At 38.2% G+C, this 19,557-nt stretch overlaps 1 pseudogene; it reads left to right on the forward strand.

Moving 5' to 3' along the window:
• LOC149836716 (ABC transporter G family member 23 pseudogene) lies at positions 1-2,047 on the forward strand (annotated as a pseudogene).
• The last annotated feature ends 17,510 nt before the right edge of the window (positions 2,048-19,557 follow it).

Consider the following 19,557-nt stretch of genomic DNA (forward strand, 5'->3'; position numbering starts at 1 on the left):
ATGACAAATGATGCTATGACGACAGCAAATGACGACAAAGGGTGCTCTGACGACAGCAAACAAAGGCAAAGGTTTCTCGAGCGGCAGCAGACAACGACAAAGGGTGCTCTGGTGGCAGCAAATGACGACAAAAAAGGGTCTGGTGGCAGCAGACGACGATAAAGGGTGCATCGTCAAAGGGAGCTTCTGTTACAACAGATGGTGCAAAAGTTTACTGCTTAGGGAAAAAATGGAACATTTGGACTTTGAAGAGTTAATATCATTCTCGAATCGGTGTTTCACTTTTCTAGATGTCCTTTTTTCGATCCGTCATTTCCCTTTTTTGGATGGAGGACATTTTTGTCCTTTGATCGAACCATCATTTCATGGCGAGAATAGCAGGAAAGGGTACTTAAGTCTTTACAACCACACCCAGATTCCGATGCTATGTGATGCCGACACACATGGGGATACAAGCCCCATGTGCTTATATATGTGGTGCTCATTCAGACCCCCGAACATGCACTGTAGCAAACAGTGCGTCTTCGGGGGAGAACACACAACATCCTCCCCTTTGTTGGGGATCAGGAATACAGAGGGATATCAGGTGGTGAGAGAAAAAGGGTCTCTATAGGAGTTGAAGTTATACATGACCCACCTATTCTACTCCTGGATGAGCCCACTTTTGGTCTCAACAGCGCCTCTGACATGCATGTGATCGAGATGCTAGATTGCATGGCTAGGAATAGACATAAAACCATAATTCTCACCATCCACCAACCAAGTTATAGGATACTTCACCACGTTTCTAGCCTTATATTGCTATCTAGAGGTACGGTAGCATACCATGGTAGCCTTTTGCGTCTACAACAAAGAATACACAGTTTAGGGTATAAGATCCCAAACCAATTAATAACAAGGCTAGTTTAGGTATGGTTGAGGAGGAGTACAAGTACCCAACTAAGGTTGTGGATGAGAATGGGAAAAATGTGAGATTCTATGAGATCATGACACTATGCTCTAGGTTCTGGAAGATTATATATAGGACCAAGCAGTTGTTTCTAGCTAGAGCCATGCAGGCAATAGTGGTAGGGTTGGGCAGCGTGATCAGAATGGGGTGGTTGAGCGTATGAGCTTGTTTGCTTTTAATCTTAGCTTTCTCTTGTCTTCGACTGTTGAGGCATTGCCTATATTCTTAGATGAGAGACGTGTCTTAATGAAGGAAGCATCAAAAGGTGCATATAGGGTTTTATCATACATGGATGCTGACACACTTGTTTTTGTGCCCTTCTTGTTTATGGTAGCCCTTCTTTTCTCTATACCTATCTATTTGTTGGTAGGACTCAACCCTACGGTCACTGCCTTTGCTTCTTTTGTGCTCCTTGTCTGGCTCATAGTCTTGATGGCAAGCTCCTTGGTGTTGTTTATGTGCTCTGTCTTTTATGACTACATAGCGGAAACTCACTCATATATACGGTTCATGGGGAGTTCTTTCTCTTCTCAGGGTATTTCATCTTGAAGGAGAGTATACCAAAGTATTGGCTCTCCATGTATTATGTTTCTCTGTACAAGTATCCATTAGACTCGTTGATTATTAATGAGAATTGGAGCATGAAGGGAGATTGCTTCTCGTGAGGGGAGTAGGCCGGATGAGAGGGTGTTGCATGTTCTCCCCTGAACATGCATTGTAGCTACAGTGCATGTTCAGGGTCCCGATTGAGCATCACGTGGTGCTCAATCGGGTGTACGGGGGTGTTGTACACCGTCGTACAGCCTGCAAGCTGGCGTACAACACCCCCGTATACCTGACTGAGCGCCATGTGGTGCTCAGTCGGGACCCCGAACATGCACTGTAGCTATAGTGCGTGTTCGGGGGGTGCACATATAACCTGCCCCGGGGCTGGATGGTCTTGTGTGTTTGTTGACAGGTGTGAATGTGCTGACGAGAAGAGGGCTGGAGAAGGATGCGAGGTTGGTTATCGTTGACATCATGATAGCATTCTTTTTGTTTTATCGACTTCTTTGTTGGCTTATACTGGCTAGAAGAGTTTCCAAGACAAAAAATTGATTTAACCCAAAAGCTAAATTGTTTTTCCTCTCTCTATATATATGCCACAAGTGTTGGTGAAAACAAAAGAAAGGACTACTTACTAATAACCGCCATCGTTGGTCTTGTCAAAGCTTGCAAAGATGTGGGTGGTCGATGTTTTTCTCAGCCTATCAATACCCTCAATGAGCCCAGACCATCAGGTCAAAGGTGAGCAAGACCCTTAAACTCAATGAGAGAGAGAGAGAGCACCTTGGTTGCATTCATGAAGCAACCGTGTCTCTCTTTATATAGGGGAGAGAGTGGGGGTTACATGCATAAAATTCATGCATGTGAATCACTTACATTCCTATATTGAATGTGAGCTATCCACATTCAAGTAAAATCCCCCCCCCCCCCACTCTCCTTTGTCTTTTGGTGTGATCTGTGTTAAATCAGGCCATCTTTAATTAGACAAGCTCCAAAAGTCCAACATTCTCTCATTTGACTCATTGACACTAAAAGCACATAATCGAGGTTTTTAACGTTATCTCGATTCAATTTTCATGTGTCATATTTTCATGCCCTACAATATTATTCATTTTTAGTGTTTTAGCATGTTAAGATTACCTTTATGAATTGGTTGGTCTCTGACTCATTCTATTGATCCTTTTTAATATTGTTATTTGCTATTCTCTCTACCCAAAATGCGAGATATTTTATACAGAATCAACAATGCACAAAACTATAGAGAATCAATTTAGTTTCATAAATGTGATCACATATAACCATAATGTATTGTCATACATCAGAAAGAATCAAACAGACTCATCCTCATTACATGTTGGAAATATAATCCCGGTGCTAGCCCTTTAAAGGGGATCTGCAGTCATTTCTTTCGCATTGATTGTATCAATACACACTAAATGATTCTTAGTCATTTCTTTAACAACAAAATGTGTTAACATATATCAACATGAGATAAATCTCTTATTGTTATTTGAGAAGGACACAACAACTTCATTATCGTAAAAGATCTTCAGTGGTCTCTTAATAGAGTCCAGAATACCAAGATTTATAATAAAGTGTCTTATCAAAATAACTTGAGATAAAATTTCATATAGAGCAATAAATTCTGCCTTCATGGTATGAGCTGCAGTTGTAGACTGCTTTCCGCTTCTCCATGAGACGACACGACCTGTCAGTAGGAAGACATATCCAGTAGTAGACTTTCTAATATTGAGACATTCTCCTAAATCCATATTAGAGTATCCAATGACCTCTAGGTCATCAACATTTTTGTAGGTCAACATATAGTCTTTCATTCCTTGCAAATAGTGCATGACCTTCTTCGGTGCCCTCTAGTACGTAATGTTTAGATCAAACTGATATCGGCAAAGAGTCCCCATAGCAAATGCAATATCTGGTTGTGTGCAGGTCTTTGCGTATTGCAAACTGCCAACTGCCGAAGTATACGGGATAATTGTCATTTGAGCTTTTTCATTATCATCCTAAGGACAATCTTTTAGGCTTAATTTATCTCCTTTTACGATAAGTATAGATCTAGAAGAATAATTTTTCATCTTATATCTTTTAAGAACCTTAAGAATAAAAGATTTCTAAGAGAGACCAAGGACACCCTTAGTTTTATCACAACAGATCGTAATTCCAAAGATATATGTGCTCTCACCCATATCCTTCATATCAAAATGAGAGGAAAGAAAATATTTTATCTCATGTAGCATACTCAAATCATTAGTTATAAGAAGAATATCACCAATATACAAAACTAGGATTATGAACATACTCCCAATAGCCTTAAGATATATACACTGATCAATAATGTTTTTAGTGAATTCAAAATTTAAAATCACTTGATTGGACTTTTTAAACCATTGGCAGGAGGCTTGTTTAAGTTCATAGATTGATTTTTTTCATTTTTAAACTAAAATATTTGAGTCATATACATTAAAACCAAGATGTTGTTCCATATATACCTCTTTTTTCTAGATCTTCATTCAAGAAAGTCATTTTTACAGCCATTTGATTTGGCTTTAAATCAAAATAAGCTTTGAGGGCCATGATTATTCTTAATGATTCCTTAGTTGAGATGAGAGAAAAAATCTCATTATAATCAATGCCATTCATCTGTGTGAATTCCTTTGCAACAAACCTAGCCTTGTACCACTTCGCTCGCCCTTTGAAGTCTGTTTTGGTCTTAAAGACCCACTTATAACCAACATGTATTACTCTATCAAGACAAAGTACAAGATCTCACAATTGGTTCTTTGTTATAGAGTCAAGCTTTTCTTTCATGACATTGATCTAATGTGTTGATCTTTCACTTTCAATAGCTTCTTCAAAGGTTAATGGATAATTATCAATGTCTATGAAATCATTGAGCTCTTGTAAATATACTACATAGTCTAAATAAATAGCAGATTTTTTGGTCCTCGTGGACCTCAATAAAGATGCTACAAGTAGTTCAAATTGAACTTCTGTATTCTGTTGTTGTTGTATCTCATCATCAACAACTTGTTTTACTTATGACTGATATTCATCAACCAAATTTTTTCTAGCATCATCCAAAGAGACAATGATCAGGAAAATTGGGCATTTTTCTTTCGCAGGTATGAAAACTGAATCTTGTAATTTTTCAAATTTAAAACTTTGAAATGTATCTATCCCAATATAAATCTTTTCAAGAAATCTTGTTTTATCTATTTTCATTATCTATGGTGTATGAGATAAACAATAAAACCTAAAGCCCTTTGATTTTTCTGAATAATCAATAAAAAATGCATTAATCATCATATGATCAAAAGCTTTTATATGTGGGTTATACAATTTAACTTTAGCTGGATATCTTCATATGTGCATATATGACAAGGAAGGTTTTCTACCCGTCCATATATCATAAGGAGTCTTTTGGACAACCTTTGTATAAACCTTGCTCAATATGTGCACTATTGTCCTAAGAGCTTCAACACACAAAGTCAAGAGAAGGTATGAGTAATTTAACATCGCTTGAACTATTTTCTTAAGTGTACGATTTCTCCTTTCAGCTACATCATTCTGGTAAGCACTATTAGGCATGGCGTATTGAGGTACAATGCTTTCCTCTTTTAAAAACTGCGTTAATGGCATTTCCTTCTGTCCATCTTAGTGAAATGTCTATAATATTTGCCACCACTATCAGACCTAACCACTTTAATCACTTCACTGTTTTGTTTTTGTACTTCTTTTTTGAAGGAACAACCACCTCGTTTAAGCTAATTGTTGCACCTCTTAAAACTAAGCTTGCAACGAGCCACTAAACCTAGTTTTTTTTTCGCGAGTTTAAGGGTCAAGTATTATTTGGGTTGAACTTGAGATTGTTCATTGTCCAAGCCTCCATTCTTAATCAAGGATTAATGAGGTTCGCAGGGATGTTAGGGAGGATCCTAGGGTTTGTCGCACTTCCTTTCTTATGCTGCTGAACATAGCTCATCAAAGGATAAGCAAGTTTGAAGGGGCCGTTGTAATGATTATAAACAACAGGACAAGAGTGCAGGTATCAAATAATCATTTTTAAGAAGCTTCTAACTGGAGGAAGGTCTACACGAGCATCCACCATATTCTTTACATATATTGTTGCAACGGGATCATCCCCCTCAACACCAGTGGAAGTTTTACATAGTTGTCTAGAAGGAGCATTAGTTGGATCCTTGGGTTGTAGCATTGCTAACAGCCAAAACCTTTAGGTGTCGGCCTTCTAGCTCAAATGGAGTTGCAAAATATTGGAATGGCAAGTTGTGAATCTGAAGGACTTCCCATGCTTCAAAGACCAGGCAATGGGCCAAGATTACTTCATGGATCCTAAATAGAAGGCATACCCAACAGTTCACATGTGCATAAATTTACATAGCAATGAAGTTGGGTGGGTGAAACATACACGGTCTTTGTGCGCTTAACCAATAATTGTTTGTCAGTAACTAGATAAGAGAAAAAGGTTAGGCATCACAGGAATCATTGAGTCCAAATTATGCAAGGCTCATCAACATCATTTGGCAAAGTGGTGAAATTGGTAGAAGAAATGGAGGGGTTCATCCCAAATTGTCAAGTTTTTAGTCTCGATCAACTTCCAAATGGGCTTCAAAGCATATCCTTTTGCCCTCAATATGAGGAAGTTCAAGGAACTTATAATCTCAGGCAAGTTGGTGAACGTAAAGATAGGGGAAGAAAGTTCCTCTAGTATAAACACAGAGTTAGGCCTTATTTAAGGAAAGCGGACAATTCATCCTCTCTCAAGAGTTTGTTGATTCGCACGACCTAGTGGGATACCTTGAAAGCTCGTAAGACTTCAGATTTTTCAAATAATAAGTAGAGATACATATACCATGAGTAATCATCTATAAAGATGACAATATTTTTCACCCGTGTAACATAGAAAAAAATGACCCGCAAACATTCATATGCATAATCTCTAATTTTTCATTATTGCATTTGACATCTTTCTTATATGTGTTTGACTACTTAGCCTTTATGCAATCAACACATGGTTCTGTATTCGTGAAACCAAAAGATCCAAGAATCCCTTCTTTCACAGGTCTTTAGACTTTCTATTTTCAGATGTGTCCTAACCTTCGATGCGAAAGCAAATAGAATACACACCTTGTTTCCCGAGAAGATGTTTCTTTCATGCTTCATTGGTTCCCTTTTGTTTAGAAATGCCTGCAAAGAGTAGGCAATGTGCACCATAACACCAAAATCAAGCCACCAACTGTGCAATATAATATGGATTAAATTGCACTCATGAGAAACAAATGACTTATTACTTCTATTCTTGAGTCATTTCTTATACTTCAGGCAACCCACCTTCTTGTCCCTTCTTCTTGCAAAAAAATTAATTTATAGAAGAACCACTTACCTGAAATTTGGCTTTTACCTGAGAGTTGAGACTTTCTCCAGAGTTTTTTTTCTTGTTTTTCTTCTTGAATGAACCTTTATTTTCCCTGGTCCTATATTTTTCCCGATAAGAAGTCATATGTGCACTCAACACCTTCTTACCCTTCAGTCTTTCTTCATCTTCAACACACTTAGTCAAGAGGTCATTCAAGGATCACTCATCATTATGTGTGTTGTAAAAGATTTTGAAGGATCCATATTCAGTAAGCAATGAGGTCAAAATCAGATGGACTAGAAAAGAGTTGGAAATGGCGAATTTCATATCATTCAACTGAGATGTAATGTTTCTTATTTTAAAGATGTGTTGTCGGATGTAATTATCACCAGAATATTTCATATACACTAACTTGGACATCAGGGTACTGACCCTAGCCTTATTAGAACTAACAAACTGAGTCTCAATGGCTCCAAGGAATTCTTTCACTGTCATGCAGTGAGAGATGTCGTCTCGAATGTTCTTGGTTACTCTTGATAGTAAAAACAATATGCTAAGTCTATTTGAACGCTCCCACTTCTCAGAGGTAGGCTTCTGATCGGTTGTACTCTGCTCTGTAAGAGTGGGGGGTTCGTTAGTTTTAAGAGCCAAAACTAGGTCCATGTAACATAGAGTGAATACCATTATTTCTTTTCAATCCAAAAAATTGGATCCATCTAAGATGGAGATATTATTAGAATCGTCAATGATCAATAAACCTGGTACAACAAGAACGAAAGGAAAAGACTGTATAAATGCTCAAACAAGATTCATGTTGAAAAGGCAAATTTAAGATCCTTTATTATTCACGTTTTCTAAGACAAGCATAATTGAGTCATTATCGTTCCACTTTTGTGAAAACGATAATACTAAAAGTTGTTTTGACTCCTTATTATACAAGAAATTGACTTTAATTGGTGAAACTAGCAGATCATGCAACTAGAGACAATTCGACACAGTACATTTGGGTATGAATATGCTTCATGGACTGGTATACACACCTACTATTACACCAAGTGTGAATGTTGAACACAATGACCTTATTTTGGGTAGAATTATTGTTTCATAAAGTAACAAATAATCACAACACCGAATCTTAACACGGTCCAAAAAATCCTCAATCAACACAACTTAGATCACTTTGGTGATTACATGAGTTAGTTAATCAAGATTTTTTACCGCAAACATATTCGTATTATAGAGCACGTTCATGCACTCATGATAATGCATGTATATTCATGACAAATTATGTATACTAATATTAAAAATATAAATTTATGCTTCATCTCATATACATAAATAAAATTTTGATGGAACACATCACATATGTTATGAATTTAGTCATGATTCATGCTTAAATATCACGGATAACTGAAAATAACTTAAAATTTATGCAATAGTCATACAAAATTTATGCATCCATGATAATAAATACATATAAAGCATGAGAAAATAATAAAGACATGCTTTTATAGGAAATACCTGGGTCCCGTGCTAGAACCAGCCAAAAGGTACTTCGAACCGATCTGAATCGACCTCGAACCGGTCAAGAAAGACCCTGAACCGGTCTGAGAACTGTTGAACTAGTCTGAAACATGTACTAAAGCATATAAACCTACAAAACCAAATGATAAAACCCCTATTCTTTCTTAGATACAAGAAAATAGAGTCTCCTCATGCAGGAATTGGTGAAAAACCATTTGAAATCGATTAGAAAGGGCTCTGAACCGGTCCTAAAATACACTGAATCGGTCACCAAACTTGTTATGCACTTCAAAAGGGGATTAAAGAGTGCATTGACTTGGTTTTAGATCTGATTTTAAACCTGATCCGATTAAAAAATGTTGACCCGATCTACCTTGAAATAGTAATGAGTCCTGAATCGGGTCACAATGACTCAGTCTCAGTGCTGGTCCGGATCTAGACCTGGTCAACTAGATCTTAGGTCGGATCCAATGATCCAGACCCATCTGACCAGATCTTTGGTTGGATCCAACAATCTAGACCAAATCTGGATCCATACTTAGTCAGATTGGATACCAGGTCAGATCTAATGATCCAGACCCAATCCAAATCCAGACCTGGTCTGATGGATTTTAGATCGAATCTAATGATCAAGATCCGATCTGGATCCATACCCGTTTTGACTTGATCCTGGGTCAGATCTAAAGATCTAAACTCGATCGTGATCTAGACCTGATCTGACGAGATCTCGGGTCCAGATATCAGACCAGATCGGGTGCATGCCCAATCCAAGACCCGAACAATCTTGGTTTGAATCCCTTTGGATTGAGAGCAGACCCGATCCACCTAGAACCATTTTAATTGGTTTTGGGTTATAGACCAGTTCGGGTTTCACTATAGCTATAGTGCTACAATGGAAACTCGATAACCATCCTAACATCATACTAAATTTTTTTGTGCTTTACGGTTACAGTCAGTTACGACTGTAAGCATTCCTGGCACCAATGATGACCGGTCACGACAAGTGGCCTCCGATGATCGGTTGTCGTCGGATCTAGCCGTCTGCTGATAGTAGAAGGGTTAAAACCCAGAATCGAAAAGGGGTTTTATCCCCTTTCATGCAAATCAGGTTATATGTTCCCCCCCCGAACAGGGCAGTTAGCTACATCTCATGATCGGGGGTCCCAAAGAGCACCACGTATGTAAGCATGTGCGTCTCGTATCTCCATGTTTGTCAGCATTAATTAGCGTTGGAGTTTGATAAGATTGCAAAGACTTAAGTACCCTCTCCTCCATTGGTGCAAAAAAAAAATGACGGTTCTTGAAAAGGAGTGGTTGTAAAGACTTAAGTGCCCCGAAGATGATTATTTAAGACCCAGTCTCTGCACTGCAGGATTATCCGAGAAAGAAATCTCCCATGGAGGAGGCCATGAACATCAACCCTCTCACTCTCTCTCCCCCTTCTATTTCTGCTTCTGTGCACATCCATTAGAAGATCATACATTGCTCCATCAAGCACCGACTGACCTATGCATTGACTCTTGTGAAGCCTGATTCAAAGTTTTTACCCTTACATGAGGAGGGTTTGGGGGCTCCTCCCAGCGTGGGTATCATCATTCAACTAAATGAGTTGTAGATCCTGATTCAGAGTTTTTACCCTTACAAGAGAGGGGTAAACCCTCATCTCACTCTCTCTACTTCTGTGCACATCCAACAAATGATCCAACATTTCTTCATCAAATACCGACTTACCTGCACACTAACTATAGCATCGTTCAACTTGATGAGTTGTGGAACCTGATTTAGAGTTTTTGCCCTTACAGGAGAGGGGTTTGGGGGCTCCTCCCAGCGTGGGTAGCATCATTCAACTTGAAGAGTTGTGAAGTCTGATTCAAAGTTTTTATCCATTCATATTTTAAGGCATTAGATCTCATTTTTGAACATCCACGCATGTGCAGTTTGCTTTCATCATATTCAGTTGCTTTCTAGATTATACTTTGAATTCTTGTGCATTTTAGATCTATCGATTTGTATGTAACCAGAGCTCATTTTAACTTGAATTTTTTACTGCAACTTCATGCATATGTCTTCATGCTCTCCACAAAAAATCAGATCATTTTGAGTTTGTTTGACCCACTTTAAAAATCGAGATTCAAAACCTATTATTTTGCACTGTCAGGATTTTAGCAGAATCAGGACCAACTTGCGGAAGTGATTTCTCCCTAACCAGAGATGATTTTTCCAATCCATAAAAAGGGTTGTTTTCTAAATTGAATCTAGTTTGTTCATACCAAATTTCAGCGATTTCTATGGTGTTTTTGTACCAGTTTCGGGTCAAAAACTATAACCCTGTCACCCTGTATCATTTTAACGGCTCAGATTTTGATCCATTTTGTTTGAATTTTATTTTCCTAATGGAAGCTCAATTTTCAATTCTGTAAAACGGGTTCTCTTCGTTTATGTGTCTAGTTCATCCCTGTAAATTTTCAGAATTTTTCATGGTCAATTACTATTTTATTTTGATTAAATACCAGAACCTTGTATCCAGATTTTATAAATGTTCTGATTTTGGCCCCCATATCATGACTGTTGTAGCACTTCTTCAACAAATCGTTATTTGATTGACAATATTCTTCAGCAAATTATTGTTATGATTTTTTTGAGTCTCTAATGAGTCTCTACTATGATTTGTAGTATTTTTGGGTCTCCAACGAGCCTCACAATGATTTATAGTGTTGTTCGATCTTTTAACTATGATTTATAGTGCTTTGGGGTCTCCAACGAGCCCCACAACGATTTGTAGTGTTTTTCGGTCTTTTAACTATGATTTATAGTATTTTTGGGTCTCTAACGAGACCCACAACGATTTATAGTGTTGTTGGACCTCGCTATAGCGATTTATAGTGTTTCTCGCTAAACACTACAGCGATTTGTGATACAAATCGTTATCCGAATCAGGACCAACTTGTCAGGGTCATATCTCCCTAACCAGAGATTGGATTTCAAATCCGTAAAAAATGGTGTCTTCGTTATGAAGTCTAGTTTATTTCTGTAAATTTTAAGCGATTTTTATGGTCATTTGATACCCCATTTGTATCTAAAACCAGACCCCTATCAGTCTGCCTTATTTGAGTGACATAGGTTTTTATTTCATTTTGTAAGAGTCATATCTCCCCAACGGAAGATCATTTTTTAAATCCGTAAAAAGGGTTTTCTTCCTCTATGTGTCTAGTTTATATCTGGAAAGATTTATTACTTTTTATGCTCATTTGATATTTCGAACTTATTGAAAACCGAGACATGTTATAAAATGTTATAAAACTTAAAAAGTTTAAAACTTCCTCTATGTGTCTCGATTTTTAACAGTTTTGAAATATCAAATGAGCATAAAAAGTTATAAAACTTTTCAGATATAAACTAAACACATAGAGGAAGAAAACCCTTTTTACGAATTTGGAAAATGATCTTCCGTTGGGGAGATATGACTCTTACAAAATAAAATAAAAACCTATGTCACTCAAATAAGGCAGACTGATAGGGGTCTGGTTTTAGATCCAAATGAGGTATCAAATGACCATAGAAATCGCTGAAAATTTACAGGAATAAACTAGACTTCATAACGAAAACACCACTTTTTACGGATTTGAAATCCGATCTCTGGTTAGGGAGATATTGCCCTGACAAGTTGGTCCTGATTCGGATAGCGATTTGTATCACAAATCGCTGTAGTGTTTAGCGAGAAACACTACAAATCGCTAAACACTACAGCGATTTGTGATACAAATCGCTATCCGAATCAGGACCAACTTATCAGTGCCATATCTCCCTAACCAGAGATCGGATTTTAAATCCGTAAAAAGTAGTATCTTTGTTATGAAGTCTAGTTTATTCCTGTAAATTTTCAGCAATTTCTATGGTCATTTGATACCCCATTTGGATTTAAAACCAGACCCCTATCAGTCTGTCTTATTTGAGTGACATAGGTTTTTATTTCATTTTGTAAGAGTCATATCTCCCCAACGGAAGATCATTTTCCAAATTCGTAAAAAGGGTTTTCTTCCTCTATGTGTTTAGTTTATATCTGAAAAGTTTTATAACTTTTTATGCTCATTTGATATTTCAAAACTGTTAAAAATCGAGACACATAGAGGAAGTTTTAAACTTTTTAAGTTTTATAACATTTTATAACATGTCTCGGTTTTCAATAAGTTCGAAATATCAAATGAGAATAAAAAGTAATAAATCTTTCCAGATATAAACTAGACACATAGAGGAAGAAAACCCTTTTTACGGATTTAAAAAATGATCTTCCGTTGGGGAGATATGACTCTTACAAAATGAAATAAAAACCTATGTCACTCAAATAAGGCAGACTGATAGGGGTCTGGTTTTAGATCCAAATGGGGTATCAAATGACCATAGAAATCGCTGAAAATTTACAAGAATAAACTAGACTTCATAACGAAGACATCACTTTTTACGGATTTGAAATCCGATCTCTGGTTAGAGAGATATGACCCTGACAAGTTGGTCTTGATTCGGATAGCGATTTGTATCACAAATCGCTGTAGTGTTTAACGAGAAACACTACAAATCGCTATAGCGAGGTCCAACAACACTATAAATCGCTGTGGGTCTCGTTAGAGACCCGAAAACACTATAAATCATAGTTAAAAGACCGAAAAACACTACAAATCGTTGTGGGGCTCGTTGGAGAGCCCAAAGCACTATAAATCATAGTTAAAAGATCGAACAACACTATAAATCATTGTGAGGCTCGTTGGAGACCCAAAAATACTACAAATCATAGTAGAGACTCATTAGAGACTCAAAAAAATCATAACAATAATTTGCTGAAGAATATTGTCAATCAAATAACGATTTGTTGAAGAAGTGCTACAACAGTCATGATATGGGGGCCAAAATCAGAACATTTATAAAATCTGGATACAAGGTTCTGGTATTTAATCAAAATAAAATAGTAATTGACCATGAAAAATTCTGAAAATTTACAGGGATGAACTAGACACATAAACGAAGAGAACCCGTTTTACAGAATTGAAAAATGATCTTCCATTAGGAAAATATAATTCAAACAAAATGGACCAAATCTGAGTCGTTAAAATGACACAGGGTGACAGGGTTATAGTTTTTGACCCGAAACTGGTACAAAAACACCATAGAAATCGCTGAAATTTGGTATTAACAAACTAGATTCAATTTAGAAAACAACCCTTTTTACGGATCGGAAAAATCATCTCTGGTTAGGGAGAAATCACTTCCGCAAGTTGGTCCTGATTCTGCTAAAATCCTGACGGTGCAAAATAATAGGTTTTGAATCTCGATTTTTAAAGTGGGTCAAACAAACTCAAAACGATCTGATTTTTGGTGGAGAGCATGAAGACATATGCATGAAGTTGCAGTAAAAAATTCAAGTTAAAATGATCTCTGGTTACATACAAATCGATAGATCTAAAATGCACAAGAATTCAAAGTATAATCTAGAAAGCAACTGAACATGATGAAAGCAAACTGCACATGCGTGGATGTTCAAACATGAGATCTAATGCCTTAAAATATGAATGGGTAAAAACTTTGAATCAGATTCCACAACTCTTCAAGTTGAATGATGCTACCCACGTTGGGAGGAGCCCCAGACCCCTCTCCTATAAGGGTAAAAACTCTGAATCAGGATCTTCTGCAACTCATTTAGTTGAATGATGCTACCCACGCTGGGATGAACCCCCGGACCCCCTCCTGTAAGGGCAAAAACTCTAAATCAGGCACATAAGTAGAGAGAGAAGGGAGAGAGAGTGAGAGGGTTGGTGTTCATGGCCTTCTCCAGGAGGAACCCTTTACCTCCCTTGATTTCTTCTCTAGAGAGAGAGAGGGGGTTTTACAGTGTTTTACGAAGAAGGAAGAAGAAGAAGATGACGATGGAGCAATGTAGGATCGTCTGTTGGATGTGCACAGAAGTAGAGAGAGAAGAGAGAGAGAGTGAGAGGGTTGTTGTTCATGGCCTTCTCCAGGAAGAACTCTTTGTTTCCCTTGATTTCTTCTCTAGAGAGAGAGAGGGTTTTACAGTGTTTTACGGAGAAAAAAGAAGAAGACATGTTTGTCCTTTTTTTGAACAGAAAAAGAAGAAGACTTTGAAGAGTCAACATCATCCTCGACTTTCTGGATGGAGGACATGTTTGTCCTTTTTTTGAACTGTTTGTTTTTTCTTTTTTGAATGAAGGGCATTTTTGTCATTTTCTCAAACCATCACTTTATGAGAAGAATAGCAAGAAAGGGTACTTAAGTCTTTGCAACAACACCAGAGTCCGATGCAAAGTTATGTCAACATACACGGGAATACGAGCCCCATGTGCTTGTATACGTGGTGCTCATTCAAAGCCCCGAACACAGACGTGGGATTCAGTGAATCATCGGGGGCGAACATACACAACCCTCTCCCTTTCATGTGTTTTGAAACCTCTCCCCGACAGCCAGTCCAGCGATCAACACGTCTAAGATCGAAAATCGACTAGCCTCTTACGACCAGCCAACGTCATCCTTGGCCATGTGTCGTCAGCTCTAATGGCAAGAAAAAATTGGAAAAAAAATAGTAAAACCCCACCACTCCCTCTCGGTTCCAGTAGCAAACTCACTGCCTATAGACCGCCATCGACAACCAGTAGCAACTGCAGCCCTCCACCAGCCAACCGTTGTGAGTCGCAGGCATTCGTCGGTGGCCATGGCAATAATTTTAGAAAAAAAAGAAAGGAGCGAGGGACATTATGGGAGGAGGAAGGGTTACTAGAAATCGGTGACCCTACTCACCGACTGAATGCATGTGTGGGTCTATAACCCATTGTTGGCGAAAACAAAAGAGAACACTAGTTACCAAAAGTTGTCATCATCAGTGTTGTCGAATATCACAAAGACAATGGTGGTCGAAATTCTCCTCAGCCTATCGATGCCCTCAATGAACCCAGGTCGTCAACTTAAAAGGTGAGTAGAACCCTTGAAACCAATGTGAGAGAGAGCATCTTGGTTGCACTCGTCAAGCTACCATGCCTCTCTTTATATAAGGCAGAAAGAGTAGGGGTTACTTGTATAACATTCATGCATGTTTCTTCTATAACAGCTTGTTTCTTCTTTGGTTTAAACTAGTAACTGATTTCATGTCCTATATTATTATTAGGAGGATCAGGTGCAATGTGATTGCACACTTTTAGTGTGCTGCTTCACCTGATCACCCACCATCTTTGAGATACAGCATGTGAGACGTGGGGCACAACATCAGGGGTTGATCAGGTGCAACGGTATACCAAAAGTAAGCAATCACATTGCACCTGATCGGCCCTCCCTCCCTGTATTGTCAATTCATCATCCTGCCTGCTTCCTCGAGTTAAGATTTTAAGATGGCGTCGGGGTCCCAACTGTGCACATAATATTGAGCTGGGTCCCACGGCTAGTGCATGCCATCTCAAAAGGGTAATGTCTAGGGATGGCAGTGGGGCGGGGCGGGGGACAAGGTCTCCAACCCCGCCCCGCCTCAAGATTTTATCCTCCACCCCTGCCTCCATCCCCAGGGGGGAATGGATTTTATCCTCCATCCCCGGTTCAAACGGGGATGAGGCAGGGCGGGGAATATTGCGGGGAAAAGTGGTCGGGGTGGGGATGAGGCGGGGACGGGGCGGGGCGGGGAAAAGTGCATGTCCATCCCCGCCTCCACCCCCGAACGGGGATGGATTTTAACCTTCGTCCCGCCTCCATCCCCGTTTCATACCCTTCATCCCCGGTCTAAACGGGGCGGGGGCCCACTTTCCCCCGGTCCACTGCCATCCCTAGTAATGTCCCAGATGAGGATTAGTTAGCTTAAGGTCGTTTGTTATCTATTGCAGTTATTAACAAGGAAGGGATGCAAAACACGATCCCATGAAAAATGATAAAAAGACAAAGGGAGTTGGGGGTTTGGAGGACATGGAACGGGAATTAATGCAAGGATGAAGGTTAAAGTCACGAGGGATATGAACTTACGCTTTTCCCCACCCACGTGTAAGGCGTTGAGGTTTGATTTTACCAAGTTATTTTTGACTTTTCATTTTTTTTAATGATATTTGACCTTTTGAATTTTTTTAAAAAGGCATTTATATAATATTTACAGGGCATTGTGATTGTTGAATGATTTTGAAAGTATTTGATAGTTAGTCAAAGGTAAGTGACCATTAAAAATTATTTTAATTTAATTTTCAAACAGTTAGAATTATAGCTTTTAATTTTATTTATCACAAAAATGTCTCTTAGCCTTTCTAAAGTTTATAAATTTCTTAATTTTTATCTTTTTAGTTCATCAGATTTTTTTTATTTTTAAGTTTTTTTTTATTATTTAACTTGTCAAGTTCAAATATGAGAGAGGTCACCTGATCTTGGGAAGTAGTGAAGCTTTTATGGTTCAAAGTCTAATTGTATCATGAAAACTCAATTGTGAATAAACTCTTTTCACATATTCAAAAATCCCCAAGTGATGCGATTGAAGTTTTAAAAATAACTATCTTAAAAACATATCTCTAAATTTAAGATCTCAATTCTTTTAAATTTTATTTTTGATTATCTGTTTTTTATCACCATTTGTTTCCTTCTAAAAGGCTAGGAGTAATTCACGTCTAAGTAAAAATGCAGACATCCCATCATATGTCAGGTGATGGGATCTATTCCCGCCTAAATATTTTGGTGGGGTGCACAGTATGCCTAGTTTAACACTACTGCATTAACTGCCTTTGTTATCAGCCACAAAAATACGGGTACGAAATACACAAATTGAAATTTGCTTAGGATAGGACACGTGGACTTACATTTTTTTTTGGCGGGAATGGATCCCATCATCTGGGTCCGGGCCTGAGTCCCACCGTGTTCAACATAAGATAAACTAGACTCGGACCATACCCATTAAAAGCATGCTATTTTAACTTTTTTTACATTGAAAATTAGCGGATCTTGGGTGAAACCCAGGTAGAGCCTGGGTCTGGCATTAAATTTCACAAACCATACTTGGCTCTATATATTAATCGGGCCCTTTGAATCCGATCCATTGATATGTGTCTAACTTATGCAGGTCAATTGGTTAGACAATATGCTTATAAATAGGGGTGGCAATTTCTGACCCGACCCGCCAACCCGCCTCTTAGGCGGGTTCGGGTTGGGCTTAAGCCAACCCGTTTAATAAACGGGTCGACCCGCGTAACCCATTTATTAAACAGGTCGGGTTCGGGTTGGGGGTATGCCAACCCGCCAACCCGGCTGACCCGTTTAATAAACGGGTTAGGCGGGTGGGTCAACCCGCCAACCCGTCTGCCCGACCCGCCAACCCGACCCGCCAACCTGAAAACCCGTTTACCCGACCCAACCCATTTATTAAATGGGTTGGCGGGTCGTGTCGGGTTACCCATTTAATAAACAGGTCGGGTTCGGGTTGAGGTATGCTGACCCGCCAACCCGACCCGATTGCCACCCTTACTTATAAACCTTATGGTTCCATTCTAATAGTGGAACATGTAAAAGACTCACTTTTTTTTCCTTTTAATTTTTGTGAGCAATCTTGAGCTTGCCAAAAATAAAAAAAATAAAACTTGAATTCTTGCTAATACTTTCATTCCCAACCTCAAACTCTACAAGTGTCAATTGGATGCTCGACCCCCTGGGGTCGAGGGGTAAGTCCTCGGAGTTTTACGCTGACAAAACAGCAACCATAATTAAGTACGGCAGGTTGAGCCAGCGCGGCTAGGTCTCTGCATCGTGGGCGGTTTCTCCTATTAAAAAAGAATTATAATAGAAATAAATAAAAGCATGCAAGAGGATGAGGTTTAGTAAACAAATCTGCTATGCACTTCTAAGAAAGAGCAAAGTGGTTCCACTACTCAAAAAGAAAATCTATGGGAGAATAATATAAATAACTAAAAATACATTTTAAATAATAGAAAAAAGTATGAAGACTCTAAAGAAAAATATAAAATATATAAAATAGTGTTTTATCACATTAATGTTGCAGTAAAATATAGTGTTCTCAAAATAAGTCTGAAATCTGAACCAGGTACTTATGTGCCCTTTTAAAGATATTTGATATTTTTTAAATGAAGATCAGATCGGATAGGAACAAGATATACAAGCATATTAGGTCCGGATCCAAATCTAGCAATATTGAAGTATGCATACTATTGAAAAGGACAAGGAGATCCGTTTTGTTTCAGCCTGATCCTTGAAGTGTCAGTCAGATCATTGTCGTTGATGTGGCTCTCAGCTATGGATTGCTAGAACTAGACCTGGACCCACCTGGATCCGATCCATTTTCGTCCTCCTATTTATTGCTACCTTGTCCTTAAATGACTGAACATAAATACAAAGGCATTGTGTGCAAGGGGTTCAGACTGTACCCAACCTGTCAAAAAAGCTGTTCATTGTTTCTTCTTTAGCAAATAGACTTATAAACTTCCCATAATTGACACAAAATTTTGGAATCTCCCTCATAAATGTTGGGTCATGGATCAGTGTTATTGTGTGAAACGTGGGCTCATCCTTGGATCCGATCCAAAATAGGTTCTCAAGCATGCGGTTGACAGTAGTGAACATATTGGCTCGTCAAAGCTAGTGCTATCATTCTCTCAATATACGCAGGCCTGATCTAGGTTGGGGTCTCACATTAATGGACGATACCGGTTCTAGATTATCCAAAACTTCATTTAAAACATGTATTTTTCATTAAAACTTTGAAAATGTGCAAAGTTTCTTACAAGAACTGCTGGTTTTTTTATCAGAAGCATGTAATTTAGTGTTTGATGCAGCAACACAAAGATTTATATATTTAAAATATTTTTCAAAAAATTAAATTATATATCCAATTAAATCGGATCATAAGTTAAAACCACAATGATTCTTGAATCTAATTCTCATAGTACCCTAACTTGTTTTTCAAGAAAAAATCTCGTATATATGTCACTTTTTTTTTTACCCTATTTGATAAAATTAAAATCTGAATTAAATCTGTACGCATTGTTAGCCGATTTTTTTTTATACTCATTTTATTTATGAAGTTTTTTCTACTTGTCTTTTTTAACCTTTTAAATAACGTATTCAATATTTAACAATGTGTCGTGATTGCATTAAGTGCTAACCATGTGATCGACAT

The sequence above is a fragment of the Nuphar pumila genome, chromosome 5 (genome assembly GCF_984573655.1).
Source record: "Nuphar pumila chromosome 5, dmNupPumi1.hap1.1, whole genome shotgun sequence".
Classification (NCBI taxonomy): domain Eukaryota; kingdom Viridiplantae; phylum Streptophyta; class Magnoliopsida; order Nymphaeales; family Nymphaeaceae; genus Nuphar; species Nuphar pumila.